This window comes from Manacus candei, unplaced genomic scaffold (assembly GCF_025592945.1).
Source record: "Manacus candei isolate 608988 ecotype Guabito, Panama unplaced genomic scaffold, ASM2559294v1 h1tg000071l, whole genome shotgun sequence".
Classification (NCBI taxonomy): Eukaryota; Metazoa; Chordata; class Aves; order Passeriformes; family Pipridae; genus Manacus; species Manacus candei.
This window is the reverse complement of record NW_026138119.1, coordinates 11749449-11760883: the sequence shown is the minus strand read 5'-3', so window position 1 is coordinate 11760883 and position 11435 is coordinate 11749449.

Here is an 11435-nt window from a genome sequence, read left to right as displayed (position 1 = left end):
AGTTCCCAAGAGTCTTGGGGGAGATTTCAAGGAGCCAGGAGCCCTTGGACCACCCGAACTCACCCGACAACACCACAGCCTCGTTGGTGCCGCACGTGAAAAATATCGCGGCGGGGGGAGACCCTCGGGCCAGGATCGATCGGGACCAATAAGGTTCAATCATGATCCTCCTCTCCACTGCCACCACCACCCCGCTCCTGGCAGCCCCCGCAGAATTATCAACATTCTATTGGATGACTGACTGGCGCGAGGAGAGGGGCCGAGCAGAATTTGGCAATGACGTCATTCCAGCAGAGTCGTTCTATTGGCTGCGACCCACGAGGGAGCCCCAAAACCTGTTCATGGCTTGGGGGGGAAGGACAGCCGGCATGGTCGGGAACGGGGGTGCAGAGGGTGTTCAAGTGCCCAGGAAACGGGTAAAAAACTTTCCCCTCAATCTCCCAGTGCCCCCTCAGCCCATCCCTGCTCTCCCAGTGCCCTCATCCATCGAGGTCCCAGCCCGGCCCTGCCCCCTGCTGTGCTCTGTCCTGCAGAGGGGAGCTGCGGTGGCTCCAGGGCGGGCGGGAGCTTTCAGGGCAGGGGGTGGTTCCCGATGTGCTGCTGGAACTGCTCCCTGCCTGGGCGGGTCCGTCAGCCTGGGGCACCTCCTCACCCGAGCCTGGGGGGTGAACCAGCAACTGGGAGGGGCTTTGGGAAGGAATGGGGAGGCTGAGAAGGGGTTGGGGTGTCGTGGAAGTAATTGGGAAGGGGTTTGGGGTATCTTGGGGGTGTTGGGAGGGGTGTTGGGAAGATTGGGGTGACTGTGAGGCGGTTTGGGGTATCGTCAGGGGTCTGGGAAGGGACTGGGAGAGAGTTTGGATGTGTCCTCGATGGTAAGGGGGCAACTAGGAGAGGGTTTGAGGGATCCTGGGAGGGCTGGATGTGTCTGGGAGGGGCTTGGGGGCATCTTGTGGGGTTTTGTGGGTCTGGGAAGCAGTCTGGGGGCCTCGGAGGGTTTGAGGGGAAGTTGGGAGAGTCCTGTGGGACCAGGATGGGATTTGAGGGTTCCTGGAGGGGCTGGGAGGGCTTTATGCCTTTATACTGCGGGCATTGTCTAGTATTGATGGGGGTAATCGGTGAACTGACTGTTTCATAATCATCCAAATTTTATCAAGACTTTGAATGTGGTCAACCTCAGTTTGAAGCAGCTCATTTTTAGCAACAAGTTTATCTGATTTTTCTCCTGTTTCCCTCTCAAAGGCTAACGATGATATCAACACCGCATTTTCTGATTTCAAACATCAGAAATCCATTCATGACTTCCCTGTCAGCACTCCATCCGAATGTCTCTGCACTCACTTTGGCCTGAGAGAAACCTGCCTGTTTGCAGCGCACTGACTGGGCAACTTTTCTTTTTACAGGTGGAAAAGGGCAGATCAAGAAAAAACAGATGGGTCCAGCAGAAGTGATGCTGCTTCTGTCAAAAGCAGAGCAGAGGCCGAAAGCACCTTAGGAAGTTGCTTGCAGAAGCACTGTGCATTCCAAGTTACAGCTCAGCAGTCTCAGTGACTTGTCCAACATGGGAGCTCCTTTTCCATTTCTCAAACCCCAGATTCCTCAGGAGTAGGAAACTGAAAACACTGCCTCAGAAAAGCTCCTTTCCTTCCTAATAATTGTACTTTGTCCTTCCCATTTGACAATGCTCTTGGAAATGTGCTGGTGTGATCTGGATCTGGGAGTAGCCCTGACCTCCCACAGCACTCATCCAACGGCAGGAAGACCCTGCCTTGCTCCTGCTGCGGTTCTCGCCACACACCGACAGCTTCTCCCTGCAGAGGGGTGGGCAACTACCCAGGCAGGATGAGACCTGACCCCAGCAGGCAGCAAAGTCCCTGACATGACAGGAAGAACCCCGGAGCACAGGGACCCTGCTCTGCAGGACAGCCCCAGGCACCCCTGGCTGCACCCCCACCTTCCCACCCCACAGCCATCCCTGGGAGAAGGAGCCCACCTGCGCGTTCTCTCTGACGGTGCTGCAGGGAAGGCCTGCCCTGGAGAACATCCTCCTCCAGTGCAACAGAGAAACTGGGACAGTCCTGACAGACGCGCAAGGCTGTGGCATGTGGTAGCTTTAGGAGATTCCTTCAGGAACACAAGCGACATTGCCCTGCACCTGTAGACTCACTCTGCAGAGGAGTGTGAAGTCATGTCCCAAGGGAAGTCTCAGCTGAACACCTCCCATCTTTCCACTGACTTTAACCTCCCTCTGCCTTGCTTCTTTTCTCTCGTGCCTACAGGCAGTGCCCTCGGCCCTGCTGGGCTGTGCAGAGGAGCTGCTCCTGGGCAGAGCTGTCTCTCTGCAGTGCTGCTCACTTACCAGGAGCTCCCTGTGTGCCAGGAGCCCGGCCCAGCTGAGCAGCACAGCAAGAGCCAAAGGCAGCCCTTTCGCTGCCCCTCTGGGTTCCCTACAGGTGTCCCTGGGGCCCCAGGGGAACCTGCTGTGGAATAGGCTGAAGGAAACAATGATGTTCCCTCTTCTCACCTCTTCAGTGACACTTCTTTCCAGCAGTGGCATTTCTCCCCTTAGAGGAGAGAGAGGAGGTGGAGAAGAGGTGGCCCGCCCGGAGCAGAGAGCCGGAACTGGCGGGGGCAGCGAGACTCTGGGCGGCGGGTCGGCGGCTGCGGCGCTGGCGGGGAGTGGGGCTGGCGGCGCTGGCCGCAGTTCTGCTGGGTGCGCAGGGCTGGCTGCAAGGGACTGTGGGGCCAGTCAGCGGCAGGGACGGCCATGCAGGTCCCTCAAATTTGCCGTCCTGCCTGGCACGTTCTTCACAGAGATCTGCCTCCGAACTATCTTCCCGTCCGTCCCTCCCTCTGCTCCATAAAGCATTCCCTCGGAACACTCATCGCTCTTTTCTTTCTCGAGCCATTCCTGTTTCCTGGTTTTACTCTCTGTCCTTCAGAGAACCCAAAGACAAATGTCCTCTCTCGCACTTTGCATTTTCCCAGAAGAGAAAGACACTGTCAGAAACCCTAATCTGCTGCCCAGCTGGGCTCATCTCCCTATCCTGGGGAACTGGGAGAGATGCATTTTTTCCAGGCAGGTGAGGAGAAGCCATAGAGGAGGATGAGATTGGTGTTTCCCTGAGGAAGTGTCAAGCAGCCCAGAGAGCTGCGGACAGCACGGGAAGATGAGAAAGGTGGAGCAGGTAAGAAGATCAGGGCTCCCAAAAGTCCAACTGTGGGTGTGCAGCAGACCAGGCAATTGCATCTGGGGAGGATTGCACTGCGAGCTGACCAGGAACAGCCCCTTTCCATGGGTGAGGCCCCAGAGCCAGGCAATGCTCAGAATGCCATCGGCTGAGGGAGCCACAGTGGTTGCTGCTTGGGGAGGGAGAAACCAAAAGAAGCATTACAGGCACTGAAAGAAGACTTCATTTCCCTGCCCTCCTGCTTCCTTTGCTCTTCAAGAGAGTCGTTTCTGGCAGCTCTCTTCTCTTGGGACAGGGTGGTAATTTCTGACACTCTCTGCAAACAGGCAGGTTGGTCTCAGCATGAATTTTGGCTATCTCGTCCTCACTTTCTGCCAGGGCCACCACCTCTCTGTATCCCGGCTTTTCATCAATGCATCCTTCCTCTTCCTCCCATCCTTCCTCTTCCTTTTTAGGCCCCGTGGGGAAATACCACTGAATAGAAAAAAATTGTTGCATATCTCGTACTTGCTGTCTTGCATGCATTCACTCCAGACGATCTTAATTCTGAAAGGAAATGAGGAGAGAAAGAAGAGAAAGCTCAGACCTCTCTTCTGTCTCTGCTCTCCCTTTCAACCTCTCTCGCTATCCCTCTCCCCGTCTTTTCTTCTACATGCTGCCACCAGAAGATACCCCAGCTCGCTCTGCAGTCCCACATTTCTCCTTTTCTAAAGAAAATCAGCAGATCTTTTCAAAGCTGCCCCAGACCTATCAAGCTCTCATCTCACTAACTTTAATAATTCGTCCCATTCTGCCTTCAGGCTGCCTCTGGCACAGCTTCCAGTTTTCCCCAGGCTGGCAACACATGCAGGGCTCCCTCATTGCAGGATCAGCATTGTGTGTTCTCAGGGAGTGATGAACTCGGGGATTGAGGAACCCTCAGAATATACGGAGGTGACAGCGATGGGAAAGATAAAGAAATTTTGGCTGTGCCTCTGATTGCCCCTCAACCTGCTGCAGATGTACTGGTTCCAGCACATCCAGTTCAGGTGTGACAGGCTGTTCCCTGGTCCTCTGAGCAAGAAGAGCAGGAAGAGGGACACAGCAGAGCTCACCTGCGGAGACTGCTTCTCCATGAAGTCCAAAGCAGTTTGGAGATGCCATGCCACATCCGAGCTTTCTCTGGGGGAGGCGCTTCTCCCACACACTGCCTCGCCGTACTACTGGTGTCACAGCCCCTGACAAAAACCCAAGTGGTCTTTGCCGCCAGCAGAAGCGCTCCTGCTGCCAGCAGGAGCTGGCATAGTTCAGGGGCAGAGCTCTGTGAAGAATGTACCAGGCAGGACGTCAAATTAGAGGGACCTGCACGGCCACCCCAGCCGCTGCCCCGGCACCCAAGGTCCCCGGCAGCCAACCCTGCTCACCGAGCAGACCCTCAGCCAGCACTGCCAGCCCCGCTCCCTGCCAGCGCCTCAGCCGCTGATCCGCTGCCCCCACCAGCCCCAGATCTCTACTCCGGGCGGGCCACCTCCTCTCCCTCCTCTGCTTTCCTCTCCCTCCCCTGCACTCCGCCGACATATCCTCTTCGGTGCTGAGCCCGGCACTGGCACCTCTCGGGCTCTCTTCGGGTGCGGGCTTGATGCAGCGGTCAGGTGAGAACTGCGGTCGGTGCTCTGCATCGCGGAGCCGGCGGGGCCGGCCTGGTTTGCAGGGGTGCATGTTGATATTGGGGAACTCCAGGCCATGAGCTTCTGTCACCGCCATCGTCTCTTCCCTCTCATCTCTCCTCTGTTGGCAAGTGGAGACTCTTGAATTGTCCTCCAGGGTACGCAATTTTGAGAATATTCTGGGGCACGAGAAGCAGATCATCCCGCCTGGCTCAACGCCCCGGTCTCAACCTCTCCTGCCATGTCCTGGGGAGAATCCCTGCTGGCGACAAAGACCACTTGGGGTCTGTGGCACCAGTGCTACGGCAAGGCAGTGCATGGGAGAAGCACCTTCCCCAGAGAAAGCTTGGACGTGGCATGGCATCTCCGAACTGCTTTGGACTTCATGGAGATGCAGTCTCCGTAAGTGAGTTCTGCTGTGTCCCTCTTCCTACTCTTCTTGCTCAGAGGACCAGGGAACAGCCTGTCATACCTGAACTGGATGTGCTGGAACCAGCGCATCTGCAGCAGGTTGAGGGGCACTCAGAGGCACAGTCAACAAGTTCATTCTGTTTCCCATCGCTGTCACCTCCGTAGGAGGTGACACCAGGTCAGGGTGTGTTCTATTGCCATGCGCACTGGAAAACCCAGGTCAACTCCCCCCAAGCATGCATCCCAGACCTGCCAACCACTCTTGGTTGGCACTCACAGTAGAACCACTACTACCAGCACTGGCTTCTCACCCAGCCCACAGAGGTTCTTTAGCCTTCCCTGGAGAGACATGGAAGGACTAGACTGGATGTCTCTTTTTGCATTGCACAGACAAGTCTTGTGCACACACCTGGTGTTGTTGTGGGGAGATGACCCTGAGAAAGTACAATTGCCATCAGCCTCCTTGGGGAGCCTTGAAGTTATGTGGGACAAAGAGTGTCTCGGTGTCACTTTGCATTTATTGTACTAAAGCCTGGCAAAACACCTGGATGAAGCTCTGGGTTGTGCTTCCGTGGACAGAGTTCCCCGTTTCCATCCTTCAGGCCATGGGGCATCTCAGATACTGGCAGAGTAGGTGGCACGCCACAAGGGCTGATGTGCATCCAGGCTCCGGGCGTGGCAGTAGAAGCCCCAGGAGATACTGCCCCTGCTGCCATTAACTGTCTGTGTGTGTGCAAGTCAAGGACTCGTGTGTATGAAAACGATTGTGTGACTTAGCAATGAGCCACCGCCAGGGCACCACCGAGTCTTGGTCAACTGGCCAACCACCAGAACCCCAGAGGCCATTTTCCAGCACTGCTATGCAGCATGTCATTCCCAGTCTGTCCGGACATCCGGGGTTGCCCCATCACAGGTACAGGATCCGGCGCTTCCCCTTGTTGAACTTCCTCTGGTTGATGATTGCCCAAACCTCTGTTTTGAGGTCTCTCTGCAGGGCCTCCCTCTTCCATGAGGCCCTAGAGTGTCACAATGGCCCCTTGATTCCATGGGAATCTGCAGTGTTCAGTGTTCCATGTGTTACATGAGGCCCCATATTGTCACAATGGCACTGAAATGAGAGAGGATCTCTTTTCTAAATGACTTAGGAAATCAGAAGTATTTTCTTAGATAAAAATCCTAATCAAAAAAGGGATTTGCTTTCTTGGCATGGTAGCGGTCTTTTCTTTTAAGACTACAATTAGTTTTAGGAGAGACAAATTACCTTACATGCCTCAGAAAACAGAAGAAAACTTCTGTTAAGAAGAAAGTCAATTATACATTGTTTAAGCAAATGGGAAGTTCTAAGACACGTCTCTTAGCTGGTCCTAGAACATTTAGTTTAGGGCTTAGAGGTCGGATAGATCAATCAGAGATGCTACGAGGCCTGCTAAGCAAGAAGACCACTCTGCGAAAATGCCCCTCCCAGAAGAAATGGATGCTAGATGGCAGTCTTGCTCCTCGAATAAAATCCCAGATGCTATTTGACCCCAAAATCACAGGTATGGACTGCTTTTGAAGGGGGTATCTTTCAAGTATCACTGTAATAATAATCCAAAACTTATACTGATTCTTTGATTCATGCATGGCAGAGTACCCCCATGAATCCCCAGCTGGCATATCAAGGAAATATTCAATCCAATGGTTTCTGGTCATTGGGTTTAATTCTTTTGTTTTATCCCTTTGATTCCATAAAGTTCCAAAGATATCCGACGGTTTGTTTAATTCCATGAGGTCCCATTCACCAGTGTCCCACCACAAGATTCCTGAGTTCCCCACCACAATACCCTGTGGTTGCCCCCACCATTTCTCCCCCTTGAAAATACTCTTGGGGGTCCCCCAATATCCCCCTCAGACCTCATCCTGCCAGGGATGGATTTGGGGGGATCTCCTTCCCCTTCCCCCTCGCCCAAAGGCAAATGCCCTCCCTGTCATTCTTCCTTCGCCCCCAAGCAGAAAAGAGAAACAGCCAGTTGGCCCTGGCAGGTGTGGGTGTGTGCAGGCTGTGGCTGAGTGGTTGAGAAGGGAGAGGAGGGGGTGGTGTTTGGGCAGAGTCCAGTAGGTGATGTCTTTCTTGTCTGGCAAGGCAAGGCAAGGCAAAGAGGAGCTTCTGTGCTGATGCTGTCACTTGTTTTTGTCTGTTGGAATTGGAACAAGGATTTTTGTCCGGGAAAAGTGCTACCCTACTCCACGTGGCCCCTTCCCCAGTCACATGATGTTCTTTCTATTTTACCAGCGGTCCTTGGTCCAGTTGTCAGTGTTCACAACATACCCATCAGCCCCTTCTCTTCTGGGCTCCTATGCTTGCCAACCCTAAGATGCTCCTAAGTTCTCTTGCTTTCAGTTCATAAAGAGGTCTTGTCAAGTGTTACTGATTTAGAAACTAAACCCTGACATCTTTGTCTTTGCCAAAGATGTGTGTGAAAGGGCAGTGCTGTTGCAAAGCAGTGTTGAGCTTCACACTGGGTGACTTGACAGCTCGCTCTGCATCACCCATGCACTCTTGGTTTCTTTGAAAAGTACTTTTCACTCCAAATGTGACACCACCTTAGCCTGTAGGACATCCTGTCCCCAAATGGAAAACAGTAAATATGAATAATAAAAAAGTGAGCCCCTCCATTATTCAAGAAAAGCTTGTATCTCTGTACTAAAAGCATCCAAGGGTCACGTCCCCCAGTTTTCTATCTGACAAGGGTTTGGAGGGGCTGCTTTGTGCAGGGAACCCTTTGGGGGCCCCTTGCACATGGGTGGGGCTGCACTCTGGGGGTGTGGGGCTTTGGTTCTTTGGTTGCCAGGGGCCACTGTGAGTCACTGAGCCAGGGTGGGGACAATGGGCAGGGCTGGTTGGGACAGGCTGTGGCACCTGTGACATAAAAGGGAAGTGTCCCCGTGGGGCAGCTCTGCAGGGCCCATCAGGGGATGCTGCCCAGTGCAGCCTGTGCTGTGGGGAGCACGCACACAGGGAGAGGCTGGGCCGGACGAGGGCCAGGGCAGCAAGGCCGCCCCAGGGAGTGGGTTCTGCCCCTGCCTGCAGGGCCCAGCCCCTGGCAGGAGCGCCTTGGGCAGGGCCCGGTGCTGCTGCTGGGGCAGGGGGTGAGGCCTTGCCGCCTGCCAGCTGCCTGGGCCCCTGTCCTTGCTGCGCCACATCCCCGAGGCTCCATCCCCGCTCCCCCAGCGCCAGCTCCCTCCTTCCCAGCCCCAACCAAGCCCTTCTCTGTGTCCTCCTGCAGGTCATGGCTTTTACAGTATTCCTTTCGGTGTTTGTGCAAAGCATCATCCCCTCCCTGCAGGTGGTCAGGGAGGGGCTGCACAAGACTCAGTGAGCTTGGAGGTCTTTTCCAAGCTGAAGGACTCTTGGATTCTGTGATCGTGTGCTGGATTCAGCTGGGTCTGTGTTAGCAGCATTAGTTTGCTCCCAATGTTTCCTTGCTGTCAGCTCTTGTGGCCTAAGGCTTGAGCTCCTTTAGCTCCTTGTGCTGAGCTACTGATGGGAAACGAGAGGCCTCTGCGAGCAGATTCCTGGTGTTCCCTGTAGAACAGTGAGGAGGAAGGTGTTGTCAAGTGGGAAGAGGGTACTGTTTGTGTGTGGCCTCCTATGTGGCCTTGGCGCCTTTGAGGGGCTTGAAGGAGAAAAGAGCTTTGTTAAAGTGAGAAGTGAAATAGTGTGTTTGGCTGTGGGAATGGGAAGGGAAGAGGAACGGGGAATGGGAAGGGAAAGAGGAATGGAAAGACATCTGCTAATGCTCTCATTTGTGTAGTGTGTCTGCGTGTAGCAGGGAGATTGCCAAAACTGAAATCAGTACACAGTTGAAAGCTGAACAAAACAACAAAAGAAAGTAGCAAAAAAATGAGAAATCGAGAGACAGAAAAGAGAAAGGAAACAAGCCCCCAAGACAACCGCCCATTGACTCAAGTGTTACTTACCAGGTTGTCTTACCGACCCCAGAAAGCTTAAAAATCCCCATAGCAGAAGCATCATCCTTATTATCCTCATGAGCCTATTTTCATTAATGTGAGGAAAGCTGGGAGACTGTAGAAAAATCAGTTGAACTTCAAAGTCTCCTGGTTTCTGTCTCTCCTCAGACTTAGAATCCGGGTTCTCTGTGGTTTCCCAAGTCTCAATGCCAGGGTAAGATACTGGTTTATGAAGTTGCCTGACGAAGCCAGGAGCCTGTTTTTTTTAGCAGCAGTTTTCTCTCTGCCCTCTGGTGCAACAAGACTTTGAAGGTGATCAACCTCAGTTTGAAGCAGCTCATTTTTAGCAAAAGGTGATCTGATTTTTCTCCTGTTTCCCTCTCAAAGGTTAACAATGATTTCAACAGCAAATTTTCTTCTTTCAAAACAGTAGACTCCACATCAGAAATTCATTCAGAAGCAAGTGAATTTTTAGCTTCTTATAGTGCACAAGACAAACAGGCTTATAACACTACACAAATTGTACCTCTACCATTTCCTTCCTTACATTTCTGCTTAGCCTGACATTGTTCCATGCATACCACAATTTTCTCCTTAGCTTTCTGAAACCTTTGAACCAAGTCTTTCCCAGCCTGGGAAGGCAGAGATTTGTATTTTTGCAGCAGATTATCCTTGAAACCTTGCTTCACTGCAGCAATTTAATGCCACCCGAAAGGAGGGAATTAAGATTTTTGCCTGTCAGTGCCCCCAGGAAAGTGGAGACCCTTGTGTCCAACCAGTCCATCTCATCTTGTAATGAGATCCTTCACGTAAACAGTCACAATATCAGAGGGTGATTTGAGTGCCCTTGTCAGGGGGATCTCAGCCAAAAACATGAAGACCCCTCAGCAGACCCTGCTGAAGTGTTTCCCGCCACTGGTAACAGAAAGAAATCACTCCACCAGTTCAGGGAAAAACACTCTTTATTAATACAAATTGTGATAGGTTAATAAGGTTTGTCATCGGTGGTGATAAGGTCTGGCTGCAAAAATATGTTTTAAAGCAATCTTCTGACATATACGAAGCAAGCAAAAACTCTGGTCCTAAAGGCAATAGTTAATATTCCTTGCCAGTGCCCTCGGCCATCTCCAGTACAACTTGTCCTGTGCTGTCCCACAGCTGCTTCTGTTTCCCTGCAGGCTGCAGACACCCATCCGGCTTCCCCCCAGGCTCTCACCCCTGCCGTTTGCAACCCTTCCTTGACCACTGCCCTCCCTCACTATCTGTTTCTACAAATACACACATGGAGTGATCTCCTCCTCCTTCTGGATGCTTCTCCTCCCACAGCAAAGCCCTTTCAGGGACATTTCTTTCTCCTGGTCCCCTCTCTCCACCTTTCAAACGGCAGTGTGGGGACTAAGACTGGCAGAAAAAGTGAAGGGTTGAAAAAGGAAACAACAGTTTATGTCACTAGCAAAGAAAGCTTTTGCTTTGTGGTGCAGTTGGTGGGCCAGCCTGTGTGGTCCATGGGTAGCAAAAGCTTTCTATCCTGGCATCTTTGTTCTTGGAGGAATCTTCCTCCATATGCAATTTTTAGACTCAGGCTGAGAGCGCAGGGCTGAAAACAGGAAACAAGAGCTCTTATCCCCAGGAAAGAAAGACGGGAAGCTTTGGCTTTGTGGTTCAGTTGGTGGGCCAGGCTGGTTACTCCATGGGCAGCAAGAGCTTTCCATGCTGGCTCCTTTGGTGTGGGAGGAATCTTTGTTTGTATGCAATTTTGGGAGTAGGGCTTATAGACCTGAGGCAGGGTTGAAAACAAGAAACAACAGCCCTTAACCCCAGGAAAGAAAGCCTGCAAGCTTTAGCTTTCTGTGGCATTTGGTGGTCCAGGTTGCTCATTCCATGGATAGCAAGAGCTTTCTGTGTTGGTACAATTGTTCTGGGACGAATAATTGAACAGCCTGGCCCAACAACTTCTTCCCAGAACAAAGGTGCCAGCACAGAAAGGTATTGCTGCTCATGGACTCTCCAGGCTGACAAAGCAACAGCACCACAAAGTCAAAGCTTCCAGGCTTTCTTTCGTGGGGTTAGGCCTTTTGTTTCATCTTTTCAGACCTGCGTGCTAACTTCCAGCCTAACTCCCAAAATTGCATACAAACAAAGGTTCCTCCCACACCAAAAGTGCCAGCACAGAAAGCTCTTGCTGATCATGGAGTGCCCAGGCTGACCCACCACCTGCAACACAAAGCCTAGTCTTCCA